A 27,962-nucleotide genomic window follows, 5' to 3' on the forward strand; every position below is an offset into this window, starting at 1 on the left:
TAACCAAATTTCCTGATTCAGAGTTAGTACACAGCACGGTACCAGAATATGGAGGCTAATGAGTTAGTACAAATGGCATCCGGTTATCGCGTTACTAAAGAACTAGCTTAGGCTATAATTACCGAGATAAAGCGGCTGCCGCCTATGTCAGAACAAACACTAGTGGTGCAAGCTAAGCCAAAAGAAGACTGTACTTATTGGCAGACTCCCATTTTCCAATACTTGAAGGAGCCCCAATCGCGGGACAAGAAGTTGAGACGGCAAGCATTAAAATACATGTTACTTAGAGATGAGTTGTATTGGCATACCATGGGCGGAACGTTGTTAAGGTGTTTGAACAGTAATGAGGCAATCTTGGCAATGGCTGAAGTCCACGAAGGCATATGTGGTGCCCATTAAGCGGGTATCAAAATGAAATGGTTATTAAGAAGACACAGATAGTTTTGGCCTTCGATGACACAGGATTGCATAGATTATGCAAAGGGATGCAGATCATGTCAGATACACGATCCAATTCAGCATGTTCCCGCAGCACTTTTAAAGCCTATTGTAAAGCCATGGCCGTTTAGAGGAAGGGCAATGGACATAATTGGCAAAATATTTCCATCTTCGGCTAGAAAGCACTCATATATATTGGTTGCTACTAATTACTTTACGAAGTGGGTGGAAGCAGTACCATATCAGACCATAACCCAAAAGACGATTAGAGAGTTTATAGAGGAGCATATAATTCACTGTTTCGGTATACCAGAGATGATTATGGCAGATCAAGGGATTGTTTTTACTGGAGCGGAAACATCAAGCTTTGTTGCTTCCCGAGGTATCAGGACGTTGCATTCTACGCCTTATTACATGCAAGCTAATGGTCAAGCCGAGGCCACGAATAAGGTTATAATTAACTTGATTAAAAAATATCTTGAAGAGAACCCGAGAGAATGGGACCAGACACTGTCCACTGTACTTTGGGCATACCGAACGTCGAAGAGATCAGTTACTAGAACAAACCCGTATATGCTCACTTACGGTCAAGAAATAGTCTTGCCGCTAGAAATTACGGGCAATCTTTGAGAGTTTGGCTTCAAAACGACATGCTACCTGAGGAATATCGAGAAGCGATGTATTTACAGCTAGATGATTTAGATGAAATAAGGGCTGCGGCATAGATCACATGATTGCACAAAAGAAAAGAGTCGCACGGGCCTATAATAAACACGTGAGAGTCAAGCAGTTTGCCATCGGGAATTTAGTATGGAAAACTGTCCTCCCACGTGATGTACATACCCAGGCCTTCGGTAAATGGTCCCCTACTTGGGAGGGCCCATACCAGGTAACCAATGTGTTAAGCGGGAACGCTTACCGATTGATGGAAATTGATGGGAAGGAGTTCCCTTGTGCAGTTAACAGCAAACATTTGAAGCCCTTTTACCCGACAATGTGGGAGATGAGAGACTGGAAAGAAGAAACAGTGGAAATGACCAGACAAACTCCACACCATCAACCAAGCCCTAGATTTCATTATCAGTAAGCTGTACAAATCTTACACCAAGAAGAAAAATTGCTATCAACAAGAAAACAAATACAAAGCTCTACGCAGTCACTATCGGGATGAAGTCGAGCTGCCTCCGGATCACTATCACAAAATCTTTGAGATGGCCATCCATATGTGAGTTCTTCTGCTCACCTTGTGCGGTAGCCGAGAACATCTCGCACGCCATATCAAAGGTACGGTCTCGTTCCTTCTCTAGGCTCTCCAACTTGGCCTCCCGTGAAGACAAGAGACCTTGGAGTTAGACATTGAAATCGCCAAAGGCCGCAACTTCAAACTCGATGTCTGCCAGCCGCGCGGTAAGACCCCTCACTTGTTCAGAGTCCCGACGGGAGATGGTGACACCCGCGCGCTCTTTTAGTCTGGAAAGCCTTGCTCCTAGACGAGCTTGTTCCCGTTGAACCCGGGCAATTCGTTTTTCAGCCAAGGCCATCATCTTGCGATGCCATTCTATGACGGAGGAGACAAAAGGCAGAACGGTCTTCGAGAACGATGGCTCTTTCGCAAAGGACCGCCTCCTCTTTGATCTTAGCCAGATTCAACTTGTCAGCTTCCAAACCTTCCGGGAATAGGAGGGAGAAGAGCTCGTACTGACGGTGAAGTTCAGAACCGGCAATGGGTGCGACGTCCATCTCGTGAAGAAGCCCCTTCACCATTCTCTCTTTTTCCGAATCACGGGCGAGAGAAGGAAACCCAACGGCAAGCAACTTAAGAAATTGTCTCCACTCTTCTATCGCTTTCATGGAAAAACTATGAACGACTTGAGGAGGAAGAGGTGAGTTCATGATGGAAAGGATAAAGTGGAACCTAGATATGGAAGGGATCGAAAGAGACTGCCTATTTATAGCCCGGGCGAGAAACGGTTCAATGCACTATGGGATCGTGAGAACGAAAGATCAAGAGACGTGGGAAGGTGGAAAGTTTTTCTTTTCTCATGTGACGTAAGAGGAGTTACACTCTCGGCAAAGAACTGCAGAGGAAAATGAACGGTTGAAGAGTTAATAAAAACCCTCGTAGGCTATCATTACCTTGGAACAAAAAAAATTATAATTTGAAAGGCCGCAGGTTATCGACTTCTGACTCGATTTGATTCGAAAAGATTGGGGATTTATTAATGGATAGGATACAGTATGTATCTCCCCTACGGAGCGTGAAGACATTGACTGGGGATCGTACGACCGTCATAATACAGTTTCCATCGATAAGTTAATTGGTCACTTCCATTAATAAAAAGATGCAGAAGAGTGATCTGGAGCCTTTTTCGAATGGAGTGTCCTGGGAAATGTGCTATAAGGGGTGATGCATTTTGTCAAGTTGATTATTGATTAATTTGATAATGACGGACTCATTGGTTAGAGCCTGTGATGATAGAACCCCACACAAAAGCGGAAAAGAGCAGAAATTTTATACAAAGGGGGCATACACATATTTACAAGCCTGAAGGAAAACTTGGGAGGAGCCAGTTAAGGCGACGAGAAATTAAACTGTTGCCGCATGCTAAAACAAAAGTACGTAGTCTCGACTCTAAGGTCCTATTTTCATCACGAAGTTTCAGCCTGCGTGCAGCTTGGGCTTGAATTTTTTAGCGGAGCTGCTCGCACTCGCGGGTAAGGATTATCAAAATATCTTGCCGCTGATGTATGAGTTGAGTGGTCAGAACTGCAGATGCTCCATTGAGCCTAACTCGTTGAAGAATGTCAGTATAAAGTGGATCACTAGGACCAATTTCACCAAGGAGCCTTCTGTTATCTTGTTGATTAGCAATCAATTGATCTAACATAATTCGGAGTTCCTCTTCGGCATCGACCCTTTTCCATTTCCTTCCACCGATATTCGGTTTCGAGTGCTTCAGTAGAGGCTAGTCTAATGTAGTTATCTCGGTACACCTCAAGAACCGAGTCAATGGAAAGAGAGAAGCCCCTATAAGCATGCTGGAATGCAAAACAAGGAATAGAGTTTATCACGGGATCCAAATTCAGTAATAGGTAAGTAATTTCTCCTATCAGAAGCGGATTAGAAATAATGTGGGGATATCCATAAGACAGAATGTAAGATAACCTCCTCCACTTCTCCAAATTGCGTCACCTAGAAAGTGAAGACATGTCAGCATAAAAAGGAGAGGCCATACCATCATCCCGAGAAGTGGCGTCTCTACTCCCACTGCGAATAGATCTAGATCAGAAAGACTCTACAAAATGCGAGGAAATGCCTGAGAAAATGCCATTATGACAAGCCTTTAGTTCCGAAAGTTAAATAACATTAAGGGAGTTGGGCTTACCGAGAGAAGATGGGTGACCAGCATCGCAGGGTCCGCAAAGACTGAAATTCAGGAGTCGAAGCCTTGGCCACGCAAAGGAGAATAGCTTTGGTACCATCAGAGAACAGGGCATCTCGGTATGGAATCCACCAATCTTCGAAAGAAGGGGTAGCCCGTGCGTGTATACGAAAGCTAACATAGCAGGAGCGGGAAACCATCTCGTCTCTGACAACTTCCTGACATCGGAACGCCGCTTGGGGATACTGGCATTTTGGAGGTACAAAAGGAAAGTCAATAGAATATACGCAAGGCATAAGGATTCCCTGACTCATTCCAAATTGCCGAGCACAATACTGGAGATGATACACTTCGAACCCAGGACGAAACTTGCCATCGTCAGAGAAGAACAGGGGTAGATCCGCAGAAGTAAGAGTCTGCATCCATAAATCTTCATCCTCTGGATATTTTCTTGAGGTAGGATCTGGAAACCAATCGGAAATAGGGTATAGGCCAGAATGAAGGGCAGAATCAAAATCCAAAGACTCCTCTTTAGTCGAAAGAAAGTGTTTAAGGAAGAAAGCGAAGAGAGAGAGATGTGAAGAGCATTGCTTCGGTGGCTTGGAGAGGATAGTTATACCGAAGTTATCAAGACCAAGAGGATGAGAGTTCACCTCATACCATCGCTAGGGGACTTCAGAAAATGCATTAAAGAGGGTCGGAAAATACAATTTGATCCAAGCCTGAAGGAGCCAAAGGGGTACGAAAAAGGGATCGGATGTTCAGTCGTGAATGAAGATTGAAAGTCAGTGATAGACCTATATAAGATGGCGAGTATCATCTTGCCGAGAGAGGTTGGTCGTCCTCAGAGGCCAAAGTGATAGCTAGAAGACCAAATTCCTTAGACATGAGGTTTAAGGGAACACAAAATACAGATCAAGAAAGCCAATACAGAAGGAATACATCATGCTCTTCCTTAGTAATATCACCCCCACTGTACATTAAGCGCCTTACAAAAGCTTTAGGATGAAAATCCAACAAGCTTAAGTCATGAAACATGCGAGCCTCACAAGAATATAGAGTGAGTGACTCATCACTGTACGGCATGAGACCAGTTAAAGCATGAACGTCGAGTAAAGTGATGGACATGGGGCCAGTCGGGAGAAAGAAATAATAAGTAGAAGGCGACCAAAAGCAACAAAGAGTCGGGAGAAAGAAATAATAAGTAGAAGGCGACCAAAAGCAACAAAGACTAGCAAGCATATCGTAGTCGACGAAAAGAGGGATGCAACAGAGTTCGAGTGCTCGCTGAATTTGAAGTCTCTTCCATAAGGGTTCCATGATTGATTTGAGACGACTATACCATGTGAAAAACACATGATTGAAGGCAGGCAATAAATCAAACCTCTTATTAGTAAGAAGCCATTACCAGTCGATCAAAAGCCCTTGCTGAAATGGAAAGCGCTCTCTGGAATACCGAGGGAAACATTCGTCGAAGAATGAAGGCGGAGGAAGAGCCTTGAAGTAAGGGCCGACTATGAGTTCAAGAGGTCTGGCGCGATCTTCGTCCGTAGAACAGTGAACCGAGTTTACAGGATGTGTGGAAAGAACATCTCTTTTTTTCAGATGACGTAAAGAATAGAGCCGACCAGTATAGGTGCTCGTATGATAGCGATTACGGTTGGATGCTCTAGTACGAGGAGCCATGGGTGAACAGAGAAGCGAGGAGTCACAAAAGTGTGATAGTCAAGATGAAGACAAACTGGAAGATAAATAAAGGTGGAATGAAGGAGGAAATCGCTAAATAGAGAAGTCGAAAAGACATAAAGTCTCGGAAGAACGTGGGTAATCGTGACAGTTCACTTATGTCATGGGGCACGTGGAGCGAGAAAAGAGGATTCCCGTACAAGAGCATTCATTAATGGATGTAATTTAAAAGACCGAAAGGACGGGCAAGCTTCCAGCCGCAGATGTGTTAGGGCACGCATGAAATTCCTTCTGGAGTAAAAATTATGCTTCAAAACGTATTTCAAAATAAAAATGCGTTTATTAAAAAATTTTCGAAATATATTTTGGAGTAATTTTTACACTCTAAAATAAAAATACGTTTGTTAAAAATACTTAATTTCAGAATGCATTTTTAATTCCAGAATGCGTTTTGCATAAGAAAAAAAGAAGTTACTTTTTGTAGCTTCTCTCTTCCAGAATGCATTCTCCCTATTTTCTCTCTTTTTTTCACTAATTTTTTTTTTTCAGAAAATGCATAAAAATTAAAAAATTCCAGAAAAAATCATAAAAATTTCTAGAAAATAAAAAAAAGTCAGATTTCGGGAAAATAGGAAATTTGGCGAATTTTTTTCAAAAAATATAAAAAAATCAAAAATTTCAAAACTTCACAAAATGGCTTAGAATACCTTTGGACAACCACTTTGAGTGAAATTTAATTTTTTTGAGGTGCCCAAAAAAATCAAAAAATCAAAAATTTCAAAACTTCACAAAATAGTTTAGAATACATTTGGGCACCTACTTTGAGTAAAATTTAATTTCTTTGAGGTGCTTAAAAAAATCAAAAAATCAAAAATTTCAAAACTTCACAAAATGGCTTAAAATACCTCTGGGCACCCACTTTGAGTGAAATTTATTTTTTCTGAGGTGCCCAAAAAATAAAAAAATAAAAATAGATTTCTGTTCCAGAAATCAATTTCTGAAGCAGAATTAGTCATATTTTATCAAACAGATTTCTCTTTCAAAAATCAATTTCTAGCAAGAATTCCGAAAATCAATTTCTGGCAAGAATTTGATTTCTAGAGTAGAATGGTTATCATTCGCGCCCTTAATGTCTAAATAAATGTTAATGCCATGCATAAGGGCCAGATAAAGAGCAAGGGAGATCAGCACGGTTTCATTATTCACAGAGAGGAATACATTTCTTCGATAACAGCTCGAAAGGAAGAAAACTCTTTGTCCAAAGATAGATTTTCGACAAGGAGACGTGGCTTGAGAACGTTTTGACGATCCATGGCAGTAACATAGTCCTGAGCTTCCTTAGTACGCTGGGATACCTTCTTGACCTCGGCATCAAGGAAGCGCCATGATCTGGTCATGTTAATTTGATGAGCCAACAGCGCTCGGCGAGCTTCAACTAGTTTAGATTCGAGATTAGATACTTCTTTGACCAGGCAAGCTTCAGTGCTGATCATTGCTTCGTAAGATTTGAAAAGATGGTCGGCAGATTTCTTTTGCTTATCGATATCGGCAAGGAATGCTCGGGACCGCCATTCTGATATGGCCAAAGTCTGGAGTTGATCACAGTTCCTCTTGACAACCTCAAGATCCAAGATGAGCTTAGGGAGGTATGCTTCACAACGAGTGGGCAATTGAAGTTGGGCACAATTGGGATCTTCGCGTTGAGAAGGACTTGAGCTTTTGTCTTAAGGAGGGGGTCTGAAATAATTGCTGTGAGTCCACCCTCCGAAATCTTGAGGAACTCCTTGCATTTTTCCTTAGCAGAAAGACCAGAAGGATCATCATTGTACTCCAAAGGGGTGATCGAAGGCGTTGGTGTAGCTTGAAGAAGCGCTCTTCGAACAATAGCAACATCTTCGGAAAGTGGGAGTGCAACTCCAGTAGGATCAAGCTCAGAAGTTGATCCAGCAACAAAAGAAGTGGATCTACGACAAGAATGCTCAAACCAACAAACAATTGAGTATTAAAGTAGACCACGTACAAGAGAAAATAAGGAAAATCTACTCCCAAAGTGAGACTTACCACAAAATAGGGCAGCACCACGGCATAGATTATTGGTATAATAGAAGGTGATACCTGTTCTGAGGTCATCGGTATTACAGTCGAAAGATCAGATGCCGCACCTCGAGTTGGCATGTCATCTTTTGGAGACGCAGAAAGCTCAACCAGACCCTAGGGAGAACTATGAGTTGATAAAATAGGAGACATGCTTGGAATTAAGCCTTCAACAGTCCTACTCAGGGGAAGGCTAGGCTCTGATCCATCGACTACATTATCACCTAGTAAACCACTAAACTCCGCGGTATCATCGGCATCCTTGACGAGTGGGGAATCCAGCTCTGAGATGCAAGGGCTAGGAACCACCAGGGGAACATCACATGGAACCAGTGATAGTTTGGGCGACGGTAGTGTATCAGCAGGAGTGTTTTCCAAAGCTGGTTCTACAACTTCAATAACATCAGGAACGGAAGAAGAGTGGGAAGGCAAAGCAACGGCTTTTGGCACTTCAGCAGCAGACCTGGACATGTGTATTCTAGTCCTGGAAGCAACAGTACGCTCGGGATCTTCGGGATAGAAAAGTTAGTGAGCTACATGCAGAATTTTCTAAATAAACAAACATAAGAGAGAGGGACAGATACCAGGACTTAGCACCCTCTTCAGTTTCTTGCGGGAAGGAGAAGCTTGCAATCGTGGAGAAGTTTCGGGAGCCTTAGGGATAGAGTCATTACCGGCGACTTTGCCGATTATATCATCAACTTCAGTAGCAAAAAGGGTATCCCGATAGCCATTTCACCAGTTCTTAAAGCTTTCAAGAGCACTCGGGACAGGTGCAAACGAGTTTACCGCGAGATTCTTGGTTACCTCCATGTTGATCCGGCGACAGCAAACGAAAGGATTGGAAGATTTGGTGACTCCAAACAGGCGCTTTTTGTTGAAAGGAAAGTCCATTGAGTAGGGGGCAAGAATCGGAATACCCTGCGTCAATCCAAACTGCCGAGCGCAATTCTGAGGAGAGTGTACTTCAGCCCCTGATTTCAACTTCCCTTTAAGGGATAACCTCAATGCCAGATTAGAGGCCACCAAAACCGGAACCCAGAATTTTTGGGTCTCTTTAGAATGAGGGAAATAGAAAATATCCTTGAAATCTGGGCAAGAGAGTGGGCAAAAGTTGCTATCGCTCAAAGATACCTGGTAAAACTAGTGAAGATAATATTTGAAGGCAGAGGTTCCTTCAGGAATGGAATGCAAACAGAACCTTAACAATCAGGCTCCAGCGTTGTTCGGGAAGTAAGGTCCGGCCTTGTAAGCTGGAGAAAGTGGAATTCGAGACTCAGAAAATAGGAAAGGAAAGTATAAGTAAATCCAAGCTTGGAGAATCCAGAAGGGACCATAAAAGACCCCTGAAGTCATTTTACCCATGGAAGCGGATGCAAAACCAAACCTCGGTACAGTACAGCCAAAGCTAAGCGCCCTATGGCAATTGGCTTACCTTTCGATAAGTGAAAGGCCAAACCTCCAAGCTCTTTCACCACCTGAAGCGAGGGATGGAAAAAGAGAGATTTGGATAACCAATAGAGAAGAAAGGCAACATGCTCATCTTCTTCAATGGTACCCTTTCGAGAAGCAAATTCACTCAAGACATGAGTATATGAAGGCTCACCTTTCGGGAGGAAGTCCAGATAAAAGGAGGAGTCAAACAAACTAGGGTCCTCTTCCGAAGGAGTTAGTCCAAAAATAGCATAAACGTCAAGAAGGGTTACTGACATAGGGCCCGACCGAAGAAAGAAGCAATTGGCAGACGGAGACCAAAAACAAATCAGAGCATTTAAAAGTCTAGGGTTCAGTTTCTAATCGAAGGTGCAAAACTCAAGGGCCTTATTGATCTTAGCTCTCTTCCACGATTCTTCCATATTAGGCTTGAGCCTGTTATACCATTCGAAGAAATAGGATCAAAAGGAAAGAATGACCTGAGCCTCTGAGAAGTAGATGTCCAGACATAGCCTGTGATCCGCTCTTTCTGGAACGGAAGAAGCTTGGCAACGTGTCATGGAAAGCAGCCGGAAAGAAAAGGAGGAGGGCATGGTGTTCGAAGACAAGGGCCCAAGATGATCTCACTGCTAGACTCAGAAGGACAGTTTTGTAGCGACAAGAAGACATTGTCTGCGTATGCGGGTGATTGAAGCTGCTTGAGGTGACCAAGATACGTCAAAAAGTCAGGCGTAGATGAAGAAGAGGACATGGTAGGACAGGGGCAAAAAAAAAAGGAATCGGAAGCGACAAAGGAGGAAAGGTAAAAATCCGATCTTGAAGCAGCCGTCAATGGCGTCGGGAGAAGTTTAAAAGGGCTTGGTATTGAAACCCTATAAGCTATTGAATCGCAAGGAAAGATTCGAGAAATGATGAAAAGACGCATAGCGCTGATACAGAGCATAAGTATCAGCCAGTGTAATCATCATATTGAATTAAAAGAATTGAAAATCTTTCAATTTTTTTAAAGGGGGCATTTATTAACGCCTAAATTTGACTGATTGGGCCGAAAGAAGAAGGAATAAGTTAGGCCCAAATTACTAAATAGCAAGCTGGATAATAAAGTCGCACAAGGCCCAATATATGAGATACCAAGAATTCAGTACCAACAACCGCTCGGGACATCAGGATAAAGATAAAGAGCGGTTATCTTATCTGGTGTCGATAAAATCGCAGGATAGAAGGAATGGTTATCGAGAAGAAAATCGGACCATTCAGAATCAAGACAATAAGTGCTCAACAGAAGTTATTCTTTAGCGTTAGCTATAAATAGTGACCGAAGAAATATGAAGAGGGACCCTTTTTTGGCAAAAAATCAACAGCAGAACGCATATCTTTTATAACCTCGTTTATCAGTATTGTCAATTTATCTTTTATCGCACAATTTATTTTTCACATTTTTTACTTTCGTTTTCCATTAGCGTATAATTCGTCGCTTCCTTTCGGAGACGACATAGGACCCGGTTACTCACAAAAAAATCGAAGACTTTGCCTTTCGGTAAAAGATCTTTCGTTCGAGACCACTCTCGGCGAAACAAGCGCGAATTTGAGACTGTTCGTAGCCATTTCCGCTACTTCTTTTTCCGGCAGGAAAAACAAGCATCGATTCCTCATCTTTTTGAACCGAGCGACATACTGATCCATCATCTCATTATTATATTGCTTGACAGTGGCCAGATCTAACAACATCACCTCAGGAATTAGGCAATAGAATTGTGTATGGAATTTGTTCTCCATGCCTTCCCAATTGTGCACCAAGTTGGCAAGTAGTCTAGTATACCAAGTAAAAGCGATTTTCGACAACGACAAGGGAAAAAGCCTCGACTTCATTCTCCCATCGTTGTTCACATCTCTACATTGAACCGTGAATTTACTAATATGTTCCACTGTGGACTAGTCATCATCTCCAGCGAAAACAGTAAACTCAGGAATTTTGTTTGCCCTTGGATATGGAATATTGTCTACCCAATCGGGGTATGGCTTGCAGTACACAGGCCTCGGTACGCCTCCTTCCAAACCCATACGTTGCATTACTAAAAAAGCCACTTGTTCAATCATGAGCTGGTCTTTTTGATGATCTTGTGCCTGGAATCCCTGGTTAACCTACACTTTGGGGGGTGACGGTGGTCTAGCCCCCAAGTCCCTAAGTGTCGCCTGTGGCCTATAGGGTTGATATCCCGAGATCGGCACAAGAATTGTCCTGATATTAATGGGATTAGTCTTTGGCATGCCGCTATTCCTGGCTTGCCGAGCAACCTCTTGGATTGGTGGTTGGGTAACGAATCCTTGTGCATCCATTCCTGTGATTATCGGATTAGCAGTTACCCTTACTGTATTTGCATCAATGACACTCTCGGGTGTGCACCCAAGAGAGCCCACAGATTCGCTCAGATTCAAATGGTCCTCCAACCAGTCTGATTATGATCGCCCGTGGTGTCAGTTCTTTGCAAAATTCGAACCGGTTGTGTTAGACCTGAAGCACCAGCCACAGTAGGCAATGTGGGAGCCATAATCGGGATGATCCCTGGCTCTGCTTATCTTCCCTGCACTCCATTCGATCCGCTCGTCGGTCCAAACTTTGAGGCTAATTCCGCAATCAAATTGGTGAATAGAGGAGTGAGAATTCCAGATAAATGATTGGCCATGTGATTAGTCAGTTCGTTTTGTTGTTCTTCAAACATCTTTCTCATAGTGGCCATCACTGTAGAGTTAGGTGCCAATCTCCTCTGTTCCTTGATTAGTTTCCGAGGAATATCTTTAGAGCCTACGCCTCCGCTGACATCGACGGCTGGGTTAAGATTCTGATAAGATGAATCAAAATGAGTAGGTCTTTCTTCCACATGCTGCGGGGATGAGTTATCCTCGCCAGTGGTAGTACGACTCTCCTGATTCCTTGTCTTTGCTATTGACACTTCCTAGAGACGGAACACAATGGTCCCACCGAGCGTGCCAAAAAGATATTTCGCCGAGAGTGTTCTCGAACGAAAGATCTTTCACCGAAGGGGAAGATCTTCGGTTTTTTGTGAGTAATCGGGTCATGTGTCGTTTCGAAAAGAAAGCACTGAATTATATGCTAATGGCGAACGAAAATAAAAGTACAAAAGATAAATTGTGCAATAAAAGACAAATTGGCGATAACGATTGAATAAATGAGGTTACAAAAATGTATGCGTTTTGCAGTTGATTTTGGCAAAAAGGTTCCTCCTCATGATTTCTCGGCGCCTATTTATAACTAACGCTAAAGAATAACCGCTATTGAGCAGTTAATATCTCGATTCTGGATTATTTGATCTTCTTCCCGATAACCGCTCCTTTTATCCCGCGATATTATCAACACTAGATGAGGTAACCGCTCTTATCTTTATCCTGATATCTCGAGCGGTTACCAGTACTGAGTTCTCGGTATCCCATATATTGGGCCTTGTGTGCCTTCATTAGCCAGTTTACTGTTTAGTGATTTGGGCCCGATGTATTCCTTTTTTCTTCTGGCCCAATCAGCCAAATTTGAGTGCCAACAACACTGGATCAATAATAACTAATATAGTAATGTATAAGGGATTTCCTGTTGAAATCTATCGTTTTATTGGTTTATTCTTTGGTCTACATGCTTGGATTTGTAAATCCTATCGCTATGAATAAGGTCGTTACTTGAGACGTGTGGAATGTTTGTTTGGGCGGTGACGATTTGGTGCTGGAAGAACTGGCTTGTTGAGCTCGACTGCCATTAGGGTGACAAGTGAGACATCGGATGGCTTTTATTCTGGACTGGTTTTGAGTTGGAGATGATATTGCTAATTCCTCTTTAGTTATATTCCATATAGCATGGTTGTAAACATATCAGACATGTGCATCCTATGATACTTAGACTGTGGAACAAATAGATGCGTGTAATTCAATTTCTACATGATCTTGCTGCTTCTGTTTAGCATTGCGAGGTGAAATGTGATCTTGCTGCTTCCGTTTAGCATTGCGAGGTGATACATTTCATTCTTCAAGTATATCTCTAAGAATATATCCGAAACACTGTTTGAAGCTTTGATGTATTGTGGAAGCCTTATTTATCAAAGAACATTTGCCATGTCTTTTATCAACTTGAATATTGACTTGGGCAACCTTAGATATTGATTATTGTCAAGCTTATAAGTAGTTTTGATTGGATCACACCCTTGAATTCCATGGTATATTTATTTAAGTTGGCGATACTAGCCTCGTCTAAGTATCCATAATCTTGTCCAATTCATTGCTTTAGCATATGGGTCCCATATATAATATTTGCTGACACTTGATCTCAAGTGTATACTGAATGGTGTATTGAAGAGATGATTTTGTACTTACGGGTCCATCTACTTCTGCCTGCCTTCAGTGCTAATAGAGAATTGACATGCAGGTATGGTCAATTTGACTATGCGAAAGAGATTTTTGCAGTCATATCTGACTATGAGAGGATGCTGGATCTCTTTATATGCCACTTGAACCCTAGTGCCATGCGAAGTCTTGCTCAGAAATTGGAGGAAGATGGTGGCGATTCAGAAATCAGGCAATATTGTGAACGAATTTTGAGAGTCCGGTCTACAGGATGGACACAAGGATTTTTTGCTAATTTTGCTGCTGAGAGCATGGTCCCTAAAGGACCAGAATGGAAATGTGGAAACTGGGAAATTAAGACCCCTACTAATCTGAAGGACATACCTCAGTGGGAGCTTGCGGCAGAAGTTATGCCATATATGAAAAGTGATGATGGTGCTATTCCATCTATAATTGCAGATCATATTGGTGTGTATTTGGGTTCAATCAAACGAAGGGGCAGTATTGTGGCACTGAGGGAAGACAGCTTGGTTAAGGTTCTCACTCCTGCTAGAAGTGACAGTAAGCCAAATGGAATACAAACTTCTTTGGTGAAATCAATGTCTAATAAGTCCAAAGGTGTTGCCGAGGGTGACACCAAGGCTGAATCCTTGGTGGGTCTGGAAACCCTTACAAAGCAATATACTGCTACTGCTGCAGACGAACAAGCCAAAGCTGAAGAAGAATTTAAGAAAACTGTTGGTTTTTTAGTTGAGAGAGGAAAGACAACAGACTTGAGAAAAACGTATGGAAGGAAAGACAACTTTTATAACTTCAGCAAACATTACAATTTAAAGGAAGGAAAAATAACCAACCACTAACAACATGGCCCTACAAATAAGCCACTATCAACAGCACTAATAAAAATAGCTTAACCGCTTCCTAAAGACTAGGACAACCATTTAACAAACTGAAATAACAAAAACATATGCTGTACGTGGACATGTTTCAGTCCTGAAGCATATTCCTAACACTCCTCCTTGCTTTAGGAGCTGCAAACACCAATTTTCTGCTTCAGAAACTCGAACTTGCTGATTGGAAGAGGCTTTGTAAATAGATCTGCCAGCTGATCTTCAGACTTGCAATAAACCAAAGTCACAGATTCTTCTTTTTGCACTTCTCTCAGAAAGAATAGCTTGATGTTGAAATGCTTAGTTTTCCCATGAAACACAGGATTGTGGGAAATAGCAATGGTAGCTTGGTTGTCAACAAATATCTTAATACTTTCTTTCTGCTCAAGATTGAGATCCATTAGAATTTTCCTCAGCCACAAGGCTTGATTAACAGAAGCTGTTGCAGCAACAAACTCTGCTTCAGCAGTGGATTGAGCCACGGTTTCTTGCTTCTTTGAGCTCCAAGAGAAAACACCAGATCCAAGAACAAAACAGTAGCCTGAAGTGCTTCTCATATCATCAATGGAACCTCCCCAATCACTATCAGAAAAACCAACCAGCTTGAACTCATTGCTTTTCGTGAATTTGACACCAAAATCACTTGTCCCTTTAACATATCGAATCACTCTCTTGGCAGCCTTGAGATGCAATTCACTTGCGCAATGCATAAATCTGGACAAAATACTTACAGCATTCAAAATGTCAGGCCTTGTTGCTGTGAGATACATTAAGCAACCTATCAAACTCCTGAAATATCCCTCATCAACTTTATCCGCACCATCTTCTTTGCATAGCTTCTCCTTTTGATTCATAGGAGTGCTTACTTCCTTGCATTCTTCAAGCTTAAACTTCTTTAAGATCTCCTTCGCATACTTCTTCTGGCAGATGAAAACCTCATGCTCAGCTTGCTTAATTTCCATTCCAAGAAAGAATGACATTAAGCCGAGATCTGTCATCTCAAAGACCTTCATCATTTCATGTTTAAACTCCTCAACCAGCTTTGCATCATTTCCTATCAGCAAAAGATCATCAACATAAAGAGAAACTATGAGGATATCATTGCTTAGACGTTTGACATAAAGAGTGGCCTCAGACATGCTTTTTTCAAAGCCTAAGCTCAGCAAATGGTCATCAATTTTGCTGTACCAAGCTCTTGGAGCTTGCTTCAAACCGTAAAGAGCTTTCTTGAGAAGAAACACCTTGTCCTCCTCTCCTTTCTTCTCAAATCCTTCAGGCTGTTCAACATAAATTTCTTCCTGCAAAACACCATTTAGAAATGCTGATTTTACATCAAGTTGATATACTCTCCAATTCATTTGAGCAGCTACAGCAAGCAGAATTCTTATGGTGTCCAATCGAGCAACTGGTGCAAAGGTATCCGAGTAGTCCACGCCAAAAACTTGAGCATAGCCCTTTACCACAAGTCTTGCCTTGTGTTTGTTGATAGAGCCATCAGCATTGAGCTTGGTTCTGAACACCCACTTGACTCCAATTACTTTTCTATCTTGAGGCCTTTTCACTGGAATCCATGTATTGTTCTTCTCTATCATGGACAGCTCCTCCTTCATTGCAGCTATCCACCTTTGATCATTTCTTGCTTCTTCATAATCTGCAGGTTCACACACAGCAATGTTGCATCTTTGATAAATGTCAGAGAGCAACCTAGTTCCTCTCACGGGGACATTATCTACTATTTCATTTTGTCTTTCTTCATCTTCTTCAGTGCTTGAACCAAAGAGCTTGAATTTTGGCTCTACCACGATCTGACTTTTCTTCTTTGCATCATCCCAGTTCCACTCTTCATCCTCCACGAAGTGGACATCCCTGCTAACTATAATATTTCCAGTTTGTGGCTGGAAAATTTTATAGGCCTTGCTGACTGTACTATAGCCTATAAAAATACCCAGTAAAGCTTTTCTATCTAGCTTGTCACGCTTACTCTGTGGAATATGAGTAAAGCACAAGCAACCAAAAACTTTAAGATATTTCAGAGTTGGTTTGTAACCATACCATGCCTCATATGGTGTCTGATCTTTCATTGCCTTTGTGGGAAGTCTGTTTTGAAGAAACACAGCCGTACTTGCTGCCTCTGCCCAAAACTTCTTTGGCAAATTCTTCTCATGCAGCATGCATCTTGACATTTCCATGATGTACCTATTTCTCCTCTCACTAACTCCATTTTGCTGAGGAGTGTAAGGGGCTGTAAGCTGATGCTCAATGCCTGCATCTTCACAAAACTTGTTGAATTGTACCGAAGTGTACTCCTTCCCATTATCAGATCTAACAATCTGAATTTTGCAGCCACTCTCATTCTCTACTCTTGCCTTGAACTTCCAAAAAACTTGAGCCACTTCTGATTTGAACTTCAAAAAGAAAATCCAACACATTCTGGTGAAATCATCAATAAAGGCAATATAATAGAGACTACCCTTTAGAGAAGGTGTTCTTTGAGGGCCTGAGACATCTGTGTGGATCAGTTGCAGCTTCCTTGAAGCTCTGCCAGTTGACTTTGAGAATGGTTTTCTATTGAGCTTGCCGAATTGACATGCCTTGCAGCTTGAAATCTGATTTTCAAATTCCGGAAGACCTTCTACCATTGTATTGGATTTCATTTGCAGCATCCCGTGGTGGTGGTAATGCCCGAGTCTCTTGTGCCAAATCTCAGTGACATTCTCCTTAATTGAGAAGGCTGCCTGCTCCTCCTCCAATGGATTTAGAGCAAAACTTTTGCCTTTCATTCTTACTTTAAAGATTTCTTGGTTGGCTGCATCTCTAATTAGGCAAAAATTGTCTTCGAAAGCAACTTTAAACCCTTTTCCAATTAACTGACCAACACTCAACAAGTTTTGTTGAATTTTAGGAACAAAAAGAACATCAGGAATGAACTTTGTACCTGAACAAGAAGTTATTGCAACTGTTCCCTTGCCTTTAACTGAAATATAGTCGCCATTCCCAATTCTCACTTTGGTGATAGTGGTAGGCCTCAAATCTCTGAAAAGCTCCTTATCATTGGTCATATGATTGGTGCAGCCACTGTCAATCAGCCAGCTCTCACTTGCTTCACTGCCTGCAAAACACGTGGCTACAAAAAGTTGATCCTCCTCCTCTTGATCAACAAGTTTAGCCTCTTCTCCTTGCTGTGGATTTTTGTTTTTGCATATGATGGCTTCATGTCCAGTTTGATTGCATTTTCTGCATTTTGCATCAGGTCTTCTCCAACATTTGAAAGGTGGATGACCTTTTTTCCCGCAATGTTGACAGGGAGGATAGTTCCCTTTCACTCCAGCTTTCTTATCTCCGGCCTTGTTTTTGCTGCCCGATGTTGAACCTTCGCCTGTTGCTTGAGTCTTCTTGCTTTTCTGCCATCTAAATTTGCCATCATTTTGATGCTTGGCTAATAAGGCTCCTTCAACAACTCCCTCTTGCCTCATTACACGCCTTTGCTCTTGTGCTTGCAGGGCACTTAAGAGTTCTGCCAGTGTGATCGCGGACAAGTCCTTCGTGTTTTCGAAGGTGGTTATTGTAGCCTCAAACCTTTCAGGCAGTGTCACAAGAATTTTTTCGACAATTCTTGAGTCTGTCAATGAAGAACCCAGTAACCGAACTCGATTGGCTATCCCGAGAAGTCTGTTAGCATACTCCTTTATGGTCTCAGTTTCCTTCATTTTCTGCATCTCAAAATCACGGATTAGATTCAACACCTGCATTCCACGAATTTTCTCATCTCCTTCATACTCAGACTTGAGAAAATCCCATATCTCCTTTGCCGTCTTGAGAGACATAATTCGAGAAAAAATGGTGGCTGAAACTGCGGCAAACAAGCAAGCTTTGGCCTTTGACTTCTTTGTCTTCTTCTCCTTATGAGCTTTGATCTGAGCCATGGTTGGATTGGCAGGAAGTGCAGGGATTTCATAATCTTCTTCCACTGCTTCCCAAAGATCCAAAGCATCCAGGTATGTCTCCATGCGTACTGCCCATATCTGGTAGTTATCTCCATCGAATACTCGTGGAGCAATTGAAGAGAGACCAGCTTCGGCGTCCATGGCTTGTCAAACTCACACAGGTCCCTTAAGAAGAGAGCTCTGATACCAATTGTTGGTTTTTTAGTTGAGAGAGGAAAGACAACAGACTTGAGAAAAACGTATGGAAGGAAAGACAACTTTTATAACTTCAGCAAACATTACAATTTAAAGGAAGGAAAAATAACCAACCACTAACAACATGGCCCTACAAATAAGCCACTATCAACAGCACTAATAAAAATAGCTTAACCGCTTCCTAAAGACTAGGACAACCATTTAACAAACTGAAATAACAAAAACATATGCTGTACGTGGACATGTTTCAGTCTTGAAGCATATTCCTAACAAAAACAATGTATGGTGCTGCCGATGAGGGTAGCAGCAGTGATGAGGAAGGTGTGTCCAAAACAAAGAAACTGCAAATAAGAATTAGAGATAAGCCTGTTGCCTCTCCCGTGGATGTTAACAAAATCAAAGAGGCAACCAGGCAATTCAAGCTCGGTGAGGGTTTAGTTCCATCCATTAGTAGGACGAAGTCGTTGGATATGGGCAGAGCTTGTCACAACCTTCTGCTCCTTCAACTGGTGGAATGGTTACTGGCCCTACAGGTTTTAGTCTGGTTTCTGCTCCTGCAGATATTTTTGGTATTGATAAGTTATTAAAACCTGCACCTGTGGCACAGCCTGGTCCTGCAGTTACAGGAATGGGGGTCACAGCTGGACCCATTCCTGAGGACTTCTTCCAGAATACCGTATTGTCCTGCAGGTTGCAGCTCAATTGCTTCTTCCTGGGACTCATCTCTCGAAAATGGGTGAAGCTGCTCGAGGTGTCGAAACTGGAAAAGCAACAGCTAGTCAGGTCAATACATCTGTAGCTGATATAGGGCTTGCTGATGGTGGTGTTCCCCCTCAAGCCTCTCAACAACCTGCTGTCTCACTTGATTCAATTGGACTTTCTGATGGTGGCATTCCACCACTATCTGCTGCTCACGCTGTAGTAGAACGGCAGCCCCAGGCTCAGGTCCTCATCTCAACCCAACCTCTTGATCTTAGCGTTCTTGGGGTATCAGCTTCCATGGATTCTGGAAAACCTGTCATCCTGCTTCTCCACCAGCATCCGTGCGGCCTGAACAGGTGAACATAAATTATCTACATAAATATATAGTGAATTGTGCAATTGACCTATAGATTTCTTCTTTGAGTATTGAGAAGCTTTTCCATCTATTTGGGTCCCATGAAGAGTCTAGTTTTGGTGCTTCTAAGTCCTAGACTGGTGTAATGGGCTAGTCTTTGCCTCTCTCCTTTTGCTATAGTATGAAAGTTGTGTTAGACTGCACAAATTTCGTGAAGAAATTCATTCTATCTCTTCCTCGTTACGAACAACAAAGTGGGGCTGCACCCTGCTCCATTGTTCATATGGCAATGATGTTGCAATCTTAATGTTGTTAAAGTTTTGCTTGATATCTGATTAGATTATTGTACATTGAGGTTATGCATTCTGCTTCGACAACTGATTGTTGGATTCCTCATATGGGATGCATGTTAATTTTATGTTGTTGGTATATACAGGTCCACGCGGGGCTGCTGCATCTGTATGTTTAAAGCAGGTCTTGCACACCTTGAGCAGAATCAGCTAGCTGATGCATTATCTTGCTTTGATGAAGCCTTCCTGGCACTTGCGAAAGATCAGTCACGTGGGCCTGATATTAAGGCACAAGGCACGATTTGTGCTCAGTACAAAATTGCAGTTACTCTTCTACAGGTGTGTGGGTAATTTTTATATCAGTTGCAGTAAATTAGGGAAATGCTCATCTTGATTTTTAGGCCAAGTCAGTTCAAGTCTGGAAAAGCTCTTTCTGTTCATTTTGTCAGTGTTATTGAACATGTGAATGTCGTGACTTATTCTTATAGGTGAACTATATTTTCTCTAGAAATCCATGATTTGGCCATATTATTATGCCCAAACTTGCACCGTTACATTTTTTATATTAACACAGCAGCTCTGAACACCTTCAGCACATTTTACAAATGAATATATTGTGGGGACAAGATCTAATATTATACAATTTTTAATGTATGACCGCCACTTTTAAGAATGCTGGCATTCATTTTAGTTGAGTGGCCATGTCCTGCATTTTAGAGAATTTGACTCGGGAAAGACCAACTCATGGAACCTCATCTGAGAACTTTATACAGCCAGAGTAAAATTTCATTATGCCATTCTGCAAGCATTGCGCAGAATGGCAAATTACACAATGTTCTTTCTAGTTAGAAATTGCCCATTTGTCTATAGCATTGTCAGTGCCACAACTGTAATACGAAATTTGTGATGCTATAAATAATGCGCAATGTTTGGGAGGATTTGGTGCTAGAATAAAGTAGTCATAATTAATAGGGAAAAAACCACCAAAAACCCCAAACTTTGCCATCTGTGATACATTTACCCCGAACTTTTTTTTGTGACACCAAAAATCCCGAACTTTGCTTTTTGTGACACATTTACCCCAATGTATTTAGTCCATGGGCATTTTCGTCTTTTTTGCTTTTTCTTTTTTTTTTTTCTTTTTTTTTCCTTTCCGGCGAGGGGGGACCTCGCCGGATCCGGCGAGGGGGGCCCTCGCCGGTGTCGAGCGAGGGCGGCCCTCCCCGGCGTCGGGCGAGGGCGGCCCTCGCCGGTGTCGGGCGAGGTTCGCCCTCGCTCGGCGAGCGAGGCGGCCCTCGCCCGACTCAGCGAGGTCGACCCTCGCCGGCGTCGGGCGAGGGTCGACCTCGCCCGAGCCGGGCGTGGGCCGCCCTCGCTCGCCCAGCGAGGGCGACCTCGCCGGCGTCGGCGAGGTCCGCTCGCCCGGGCGAGCGAGGGCGGCCCTCGCCCGATCTCGGCGAGGTCGACCCTCGCCAACGTCGAGCGAGGGCCGCCCGGGTGAGGGTCGACCTCGCCCGAGTCGGGCGAGGCAGCCCTCGCTCGCCCAGTGAGGGCGGACCTCGCCGACGCCGGCGAGGGTCGCCTCGCCGGGCGAGCGAGGGCGGCCTCGCCCGCTAGCGAGGGCGAACCTCGCCGACGCCGGCGAGGCCGCCCTCGCTCGACGCCGCGGCGAGGGCCCCCCTCGCCGGATCCGGCGATGGGCAGTCCTCGCCCGACGCCGGCGAGGTCCCCCCTCGCCGGAAAGGAAAAAAAAAGAAAAAGCAAAAAAGACGAAAATGCCCATGGACTAAATACATTGGGGTAAATGTGTCACAAAAAGCAAAGTTCGGGGTTTTTGGTGTCACAAAAAAAAGTTTGGGGTAAATGTGTCACAAATGGCAAAGTTTGGGGTTTTTGGTGATTTTTTCCCTAATTAATAAGGAGTCCTTTTAATAGTTTTCCCTTTTATTTGAGTTTCTTCGAACTACATCTAGCTCTATTGACTTTGATACCACAGGAAATTGGACGCCTGCAAAAAGTCCTAGGTGCCAGTGCGATTAGTGCTAAAAATGAGATGGCCAGACTATCCCGACATTTGGGTTCTTTACCACTACTTGCAAAGCACTGAATAAATTGCATTCGAGCCGCCATCAAATGAAACATGTGTTGGGAAATTCGATTACTGATGAAGATAGAAAAATAGATTTAGATCCTTGATGCTTTGATGCGTGATAACAATCACCATCCTTAAGGTATTATTTGCTCCCACTATTGTTTCTGCTGGGTTTAGAACAAACATATCTCCAGGATATACACAGAAGCCGCAGAGAAACAAGTCCAGTAATTACTCAATTTCTCTCCTGGAGCTTCACCTTGTCGCGATCTATCTCCCGAGGACTGAATTCAATGAAGTGGGTTTAGAGGCAAGTGTTCATGAAACGGTCCAAATGGCACATCATAAAAGACGGCTTACCGAAGCATATCGATCTTTTGTTCATCCATAAGGTCCATTGATCATAAATATGGATTTTCCCTAAATCCATATCTTGCGTGACAGCGGATTGATTTTATCTTTTTTAGCAAATAGGAGTCGCCACTAGCCTATGTCGGGGGTCGGCTAGAATACCCAACCGAAACGCAGGAGTTTCGTTTCAGTTTCTACGAAAACTAGAGATTATGGGTTCGAGGACTAGCTTACATTAATGTTTCCACTAACGCTCTTTCGATACCACTAAACTAGAGATTATGCATTTGTTTTTTACCAATTTCATGCCAAAGTCTTAGTCCACTAGGTGATCATACATTTTGTTTTTGTGTTTTCCATTTAGGTTTTAAACTAGTCCTATCTTAGTCCAGAAAAGGAAAAGAACCAAACAATTTGTATTGAAATGGCGATGCGTAAAGTAAACACATAAGATATTGAAAGACAAGCTATTTTAAGTGCGAGAAAAGAAAAACCCATAACTCGTCGAGTGTTTAATACGATACAAATAGAAGGACCCGTGACATGGTCGAGTAACATGAATTGTGTACAAGTGAAAACCGGATTGGACATCGGTCTTTAACCACTATCTTCGAAGTTGTTTGGCCATCTTCTCCATGGACCGCCTCATGGGTGTCGGTTTTGTATTTATACCATACATTCGAGTGACACTCAAACAAGGTCAAACACGAACATTCAAGCATCAACTCAAGAATGGGCCTCGGGGTTGGCCTTTGCTTTACATGCATTCCAATCATCCCACTCACTTAATCAATTAGTCATTGATTGATTAATAATTAATGATAACGAGCCACCATTTATATTTACAAAACAATGGCACGCATCGGCTAACCCTTAAAATAGGGTCTAAGTGTTCACTGTGGGCTACGCACCGAACATGCATCGAGCCTAGATATATATCTAGCAATCAGATACATAACAATGAATAAAGCATGTATTTAGGCCCATGGGCCTTGTTATTATCAATCAAGTAATGGGAAGTGGGCCCCATAAGAGAACTACTTATTCAGTTATTATTATCAAATTTGGACCATTTCTGTTCAGATGTGATTAATCAGCTTAATGAGGTCCGAATGATACCAACCAAGTGTCTTTATAAAGCTTAGATTGTGAGGATCAAAAGTCAAGCAGACCATTTTGCCCAATTCCCACCCGATTTTTCCAAAAATCAAAATTTAACTCAGAAAGACATATTGGACTTGGTTCTGTTAGGGATTTCAAAATAAATAAGGGAAAAATAATAAACGTTATCCAAACTGCGTGAAAAGTTTTAAAAAATTATAATTCCCTGTGCCTAACAACTTTCATATTTTGATTTTTCGCTAAAAAGCCCTTTATTTTTTTAAAAAAAATTGGTTTTTGCCGAAGATTCATTTGCAAAATAGTTTTAAGACCGGGAGGACCTTATCCATAATTTTTAGCAAATTAACCCACCAAACGTTGCTATTAGGTCCCTAAAATTTCCAATTTACATAATGAGGCCCTAATGAACAAATTTTAAGTTTTAATTTTTTTCTAAAAAGGTCCCTAACTTTATGAAAATTGTAAAACAAATTCGGTCACTGAAACTGGAAATTTTTGGATCAAAACAGAGAATCTGGACGTCTTCATCAAGGGACAATCGGACCATCCAAATCAACATGGAATTGCATGAAATTTTTGTATTTTGTAGATAAAAGTGTGTTATACAATGTTCATGAAGAAAGTTTTTCCAAATAATTACCAAAAAAATTTATAAAAATCGTCGAATATGCAAAGGTCAGTTTGAAATCGATTATCACGGACTAGATTACGTAACTTCAAGCATCAATCGTGCATACTAAACCAGCATGGAATTTTCTGAAATTTTTATGCTAGATAGATCTAGACGTTTTCTGACTTTCATGAGGAATTTTTTTAAAAAAATGATCATAGAAAATCAGAAAAATCATAGAACAGAATCACGTGAATCAGGAAATCACCAGAACAGAAAATAAAGTTATCATTCCAGATTCTAATCCTAACTTACGAATTGATTTTCACCTAGCAAACGAAGTCCAATCTAAGTATACGACCTATCAAATCGAAGCTCAGGAAGTATATATCGAATCTCTAGTTGAACACTTTTTCATATTCTACCATTTTCGAGCTCAAATGAGTATCAGAAGCATGCAGGTTCCTCAGTACACGATTTCACAGAATATGATTTAAGAGTGCCTACCATGTTTAATGAAATTGCTGAGCTTAACTGAGCTATTTTGGCCACCGATGAACTCTGGAATGGCGCCAAATATAGCTCCCAGTATCTACGTCACAACGTAATAAGATTGACGTAAGATAACAATCCGAGAAAGAAGAATGAACAAGAAGTAAAATTAAGCAAATTTAAGATTCCGGTGGCTTTTTCGACGGAGGCCAGCCACCATGGTCTCGAGGAGCCTCCGGGGGACGTCGGAGGTGTGGTGGTCCACCGGAGATTGGCTAGTGTGGGCAGTAGAGAGCCCCGGCTGAGAGAGAGGAATAGAGAGAGAGAGAGAGAGAGAGAGAGAGAGAGAGAGAGAGAGAGAGAGAGAGAGAGAGAGAGAGAGAGAGAGAGAGAGTAAATCCGAAAAATGAACCCTCCCTTGATTTTTGGAGGGAAAAGCTTATATATCCCCCCAAGTTTGAATGCTAGCCCTTGGATTGATCAAATGGCCCAAATTATTTCTTTAAAAGTTAAGAATATTTCTTAAGGGTTATGGATAGATGACATGGCACAATGAATGGCTATGATGCACTCTTAATGGATGGCTATGATTGTTTGCTTAATCCCTAAAGAAATTTGCTTATCCCTTAAGAAAATTGATTAAGATTTGATTATAGGGCCCTTTTTGTAATTTCACTAGGGGTATTTTTTTAATTTTGAACACAAGGGGACTAGCTGGCCTTGGCTGGTCGGAATGGACCGCTAGCTACCGGAATTTTGGCCAGGAAATGATCGGCCCGATTGGGCCTGTTCAATTCCAATCAAACCGGGGTGAACCAATTGGACCGGTTTGACTCGGGTTCAACCGGGTTGAACTGGTTCGGTTCTTGGCTCAATTTTGTTCCAATTGAATGTAATTTCATCCCTATCATGTTTGATTGACCCAATTGAGTTGAATTTGATTAAATTGGATTGAACCAATTTGAAATGCAAGTACAAATTGATCAAATTTAACTTGTTTGAGTTAAATTGCATTGCCAAACTAGACTAATGAACTTAATTGGAGTCTAATTGGCCAAATTGAACTTCAATTCATCAAATTGTACGTTAGTCTAGAATTGGCCACGTTGAATTACACTAATTGAACCAATTACTTTTGGATTTCTCATTCATTGGATCACTAGATTGGTCGAATTGACTCAAATTCATGTGAATCTTCCAAAATAGATTTCGGATTTGAGTTGTATATAAAAAATTAGGCTCATCCGTGTCTCAATTATGCAATCATGGAGAACAGATCGGAATCCCTAATTGGGGCTCAAATTGGGGATTTTCACCCTTGGCTTGGATTTCTAAAATTGATTTGAAAATTGAATGCAATACGACCTCTAGATCAAATGTTGTGAAGAAAACTATTCTAAAAAAATGACTAGAAATGAAGTAATTTCATTTTTGGCCGATTTGAATCAAATTCCGCAAATTAGGGAATTATTAATTCTACACCGATTTTTGTAAAATTGATCATGCCAAAGTGAAATTAAGGTAAAAATGAGTTGATTTTGGGGTTTTGAATTTTTTCAATTTTTTTGGATAAGGTGCTAACCAAAAGTCAACATTTTGGTGATTTGTCATTAAAATGTCAATTAATGGGTTAAACTTTGAATTTTTTGACAATTGACAATGCAAAAGTGAAATCGACATTATTTTGGGATTTTTCATGCAAAAAACCAAATTTTAACTTTGGGTTGACTTTTGATCAAAGTTTGACCAAAAAGTAAACTCAAAAGTCAACTCTTTGACTTTTTGAGACTAATGTGTAAAAAGCTTGCAAATGAAAGGCCAATGCTAATCCAAATGCTAAATGACTATTTTTTTTTTATTGTTGAGAATCGGGTTCTGTCGCGATCAGAAACCCTAATCTCAAGTTTTTTCCTTTTAAGACGCGTCGGCTAAAAATCAGGAGTCAACAGCTGCCTCTCTTTGAGAAGGAGTTCAAAGAGGTTCCTCTGAAAGACTAAATGATACTTGCAATTTTTAGTCGACTCCACTGGAGATAAAGAGAAAATAACAAAATGCATGACATTTAATTAGAGGACATACCTTTGAAACTTACCTCGAGCTTTGGTGTTGGTTGTTATGAATTCTTCCTATTTGATGTTCTCATCTCTCTCTCTCTCTCTTATGATAGCTTGAAAAGCAAGGAATGGCAGGAAAGAAAGGAAGAAAATGAAGTGGAAAACGGAGAGGGAGGTCACGAGCATGAAAGCTCACCATGCCGATTTGAAAAGGAAGAGAAGGTCACGGGCGCCAAAGCTCACCATGCCTATTTGGAAGGAAATGGTCATGAATGCAAAAAGCGCATCATGCTAATTTGAAAAAGAATGGGAGGTTACGGGCGCGAAAGCTCACCATGCCGATTGAAAAGGGATGGTCATGAGTGCGAAAGCACATCATGCCGATTTGGAAAAGAACGGGAGGTCATGGGTGCGAAAACTCACCATGGCTAATTGAAAGGGAAATGTCATGAGTGCAAGAGCACATCATGCTGATTTGGAAAGAGATGGTCAAGAGCGTGAAAGCACATCATGCCGATTTGATAAAGAAAAGGAGGTCACGGATGCATGCGCTCACCATGCCTATTTGAAAAAGGATGGTCATAAGCGTGTAAACACATCATGCCAATTTGAGAAGGGAAGAGGATAATGAAGGTCCGCTCCACTTGGGGAATTTTGATTTGAGAAAGACCGCAAGCTGCAATTACTTGGATATTGAAGATCCGAAGCTACTAACCTGCATACACTTAGAAAAACTATTCAAAGTGAATCATTCAAGCCTGCATGAACCAACCAACCGAGAAATTTAATCAATAAAGACTTTGAACGTCATTCAAGTAATAGTCAATCAATCTTTTGGTAAATGTCATCAATTTGTCAAAACTCCCTTAAAGGAAAGCTTTGAACAAGATCATTATGATATATTCAAAAGAGTTTGTTAAAAATGCCAAGTTAAAGTGCCTTAATCGAAAAGGTCTTCTCACAATGGCTCTCATGAGGGCTCTTTGCTCTAATCCATTAATGTGAGATTCCAAATTTGATCACTAGGAATACCTCACATAACCTATATCAAAGGCTTTTGGAAATATTCGCAATGAATATAATTTGATCAATAAAAAAAGTCTTTTCAAATGATTATATTGTAGGCTTGATCATGGGCTTATACAAAGGATGGTCGCTTTGAGGCCAAGAAAGAAATATTCATCAATATCTTCATCGGGTTTACAAGTCAAGAACCTCGAAGATAAGATAAGATAGAATCGCTCCCACTTCTTTGAGCGATAGCTTCTTTTATGAAGTCCTCATGTCGACTCAAACCATCCCAATCGAAAGAGACTTCGGAGAGAGTTGTAATGATGGTTCCGGGTGAGGCTCAAAAGGCTTGAAAATTTTGAAAGGTTTAGAAAGGATATGGTGATTATCTTGACATCATTACCAAATCATCCAGTCTTAACAACATTTGGCTCTTGAAACTTGTCTCGAGAGTCCATTTTTCTTGCAACACAAG

At 41.6% G+C, this 27,962-nt stretch overlaps 1 long non-coding RNA gene across 2 annotated transcripts; it reads right to left on the reverse strand.

Moving 5' to 3' along the window:
- Window positions 1-3,166: 3,166 nt before the first annotated feature.
- LOC130138835 (uncharacterized) lies at window positions 3,167-5,434 on the reverse strand. Of its 2 annotated transcripts, XR_008817120.1 has the most exons (4): window positions 5,206-5,434; window positions 3,825-4,066; window positions 3,675-3,755; window positions 3,167-3,477 (listed from the first exon to the last, which is right to left on the reverse strand). It is a non-coding gene; the product is annotated as an uncharacterized LOC130138835 (long non-coding RNA). The 2 variants fall into 2 exon arrangements; XR_008817119.1 differs by lacking the exon at window positions 5,206-5,434 and having other exon boundaries at window positions 3,825-4,710.
- Window positions 5,435-27,962: the final 22,528 nt, after the last annotated feature.

Source organism: Syzygium oleosum, unplaced genomic scaffold (assembly GCF_021117445.2).
Source record: "Syzygium oleosum isolate NSW1041296 unplaced genomic scaffold, Sole_v2.1 Sole_v2.08, whole genome shotgun sequence".
NCBI classification, from domain to species: Eukaryota; Viridiplantae; Streptophyta; class Magnoliopsida; order Myrtales; family Myrtaceae; genus Syzygium; species Syzygium oleosum.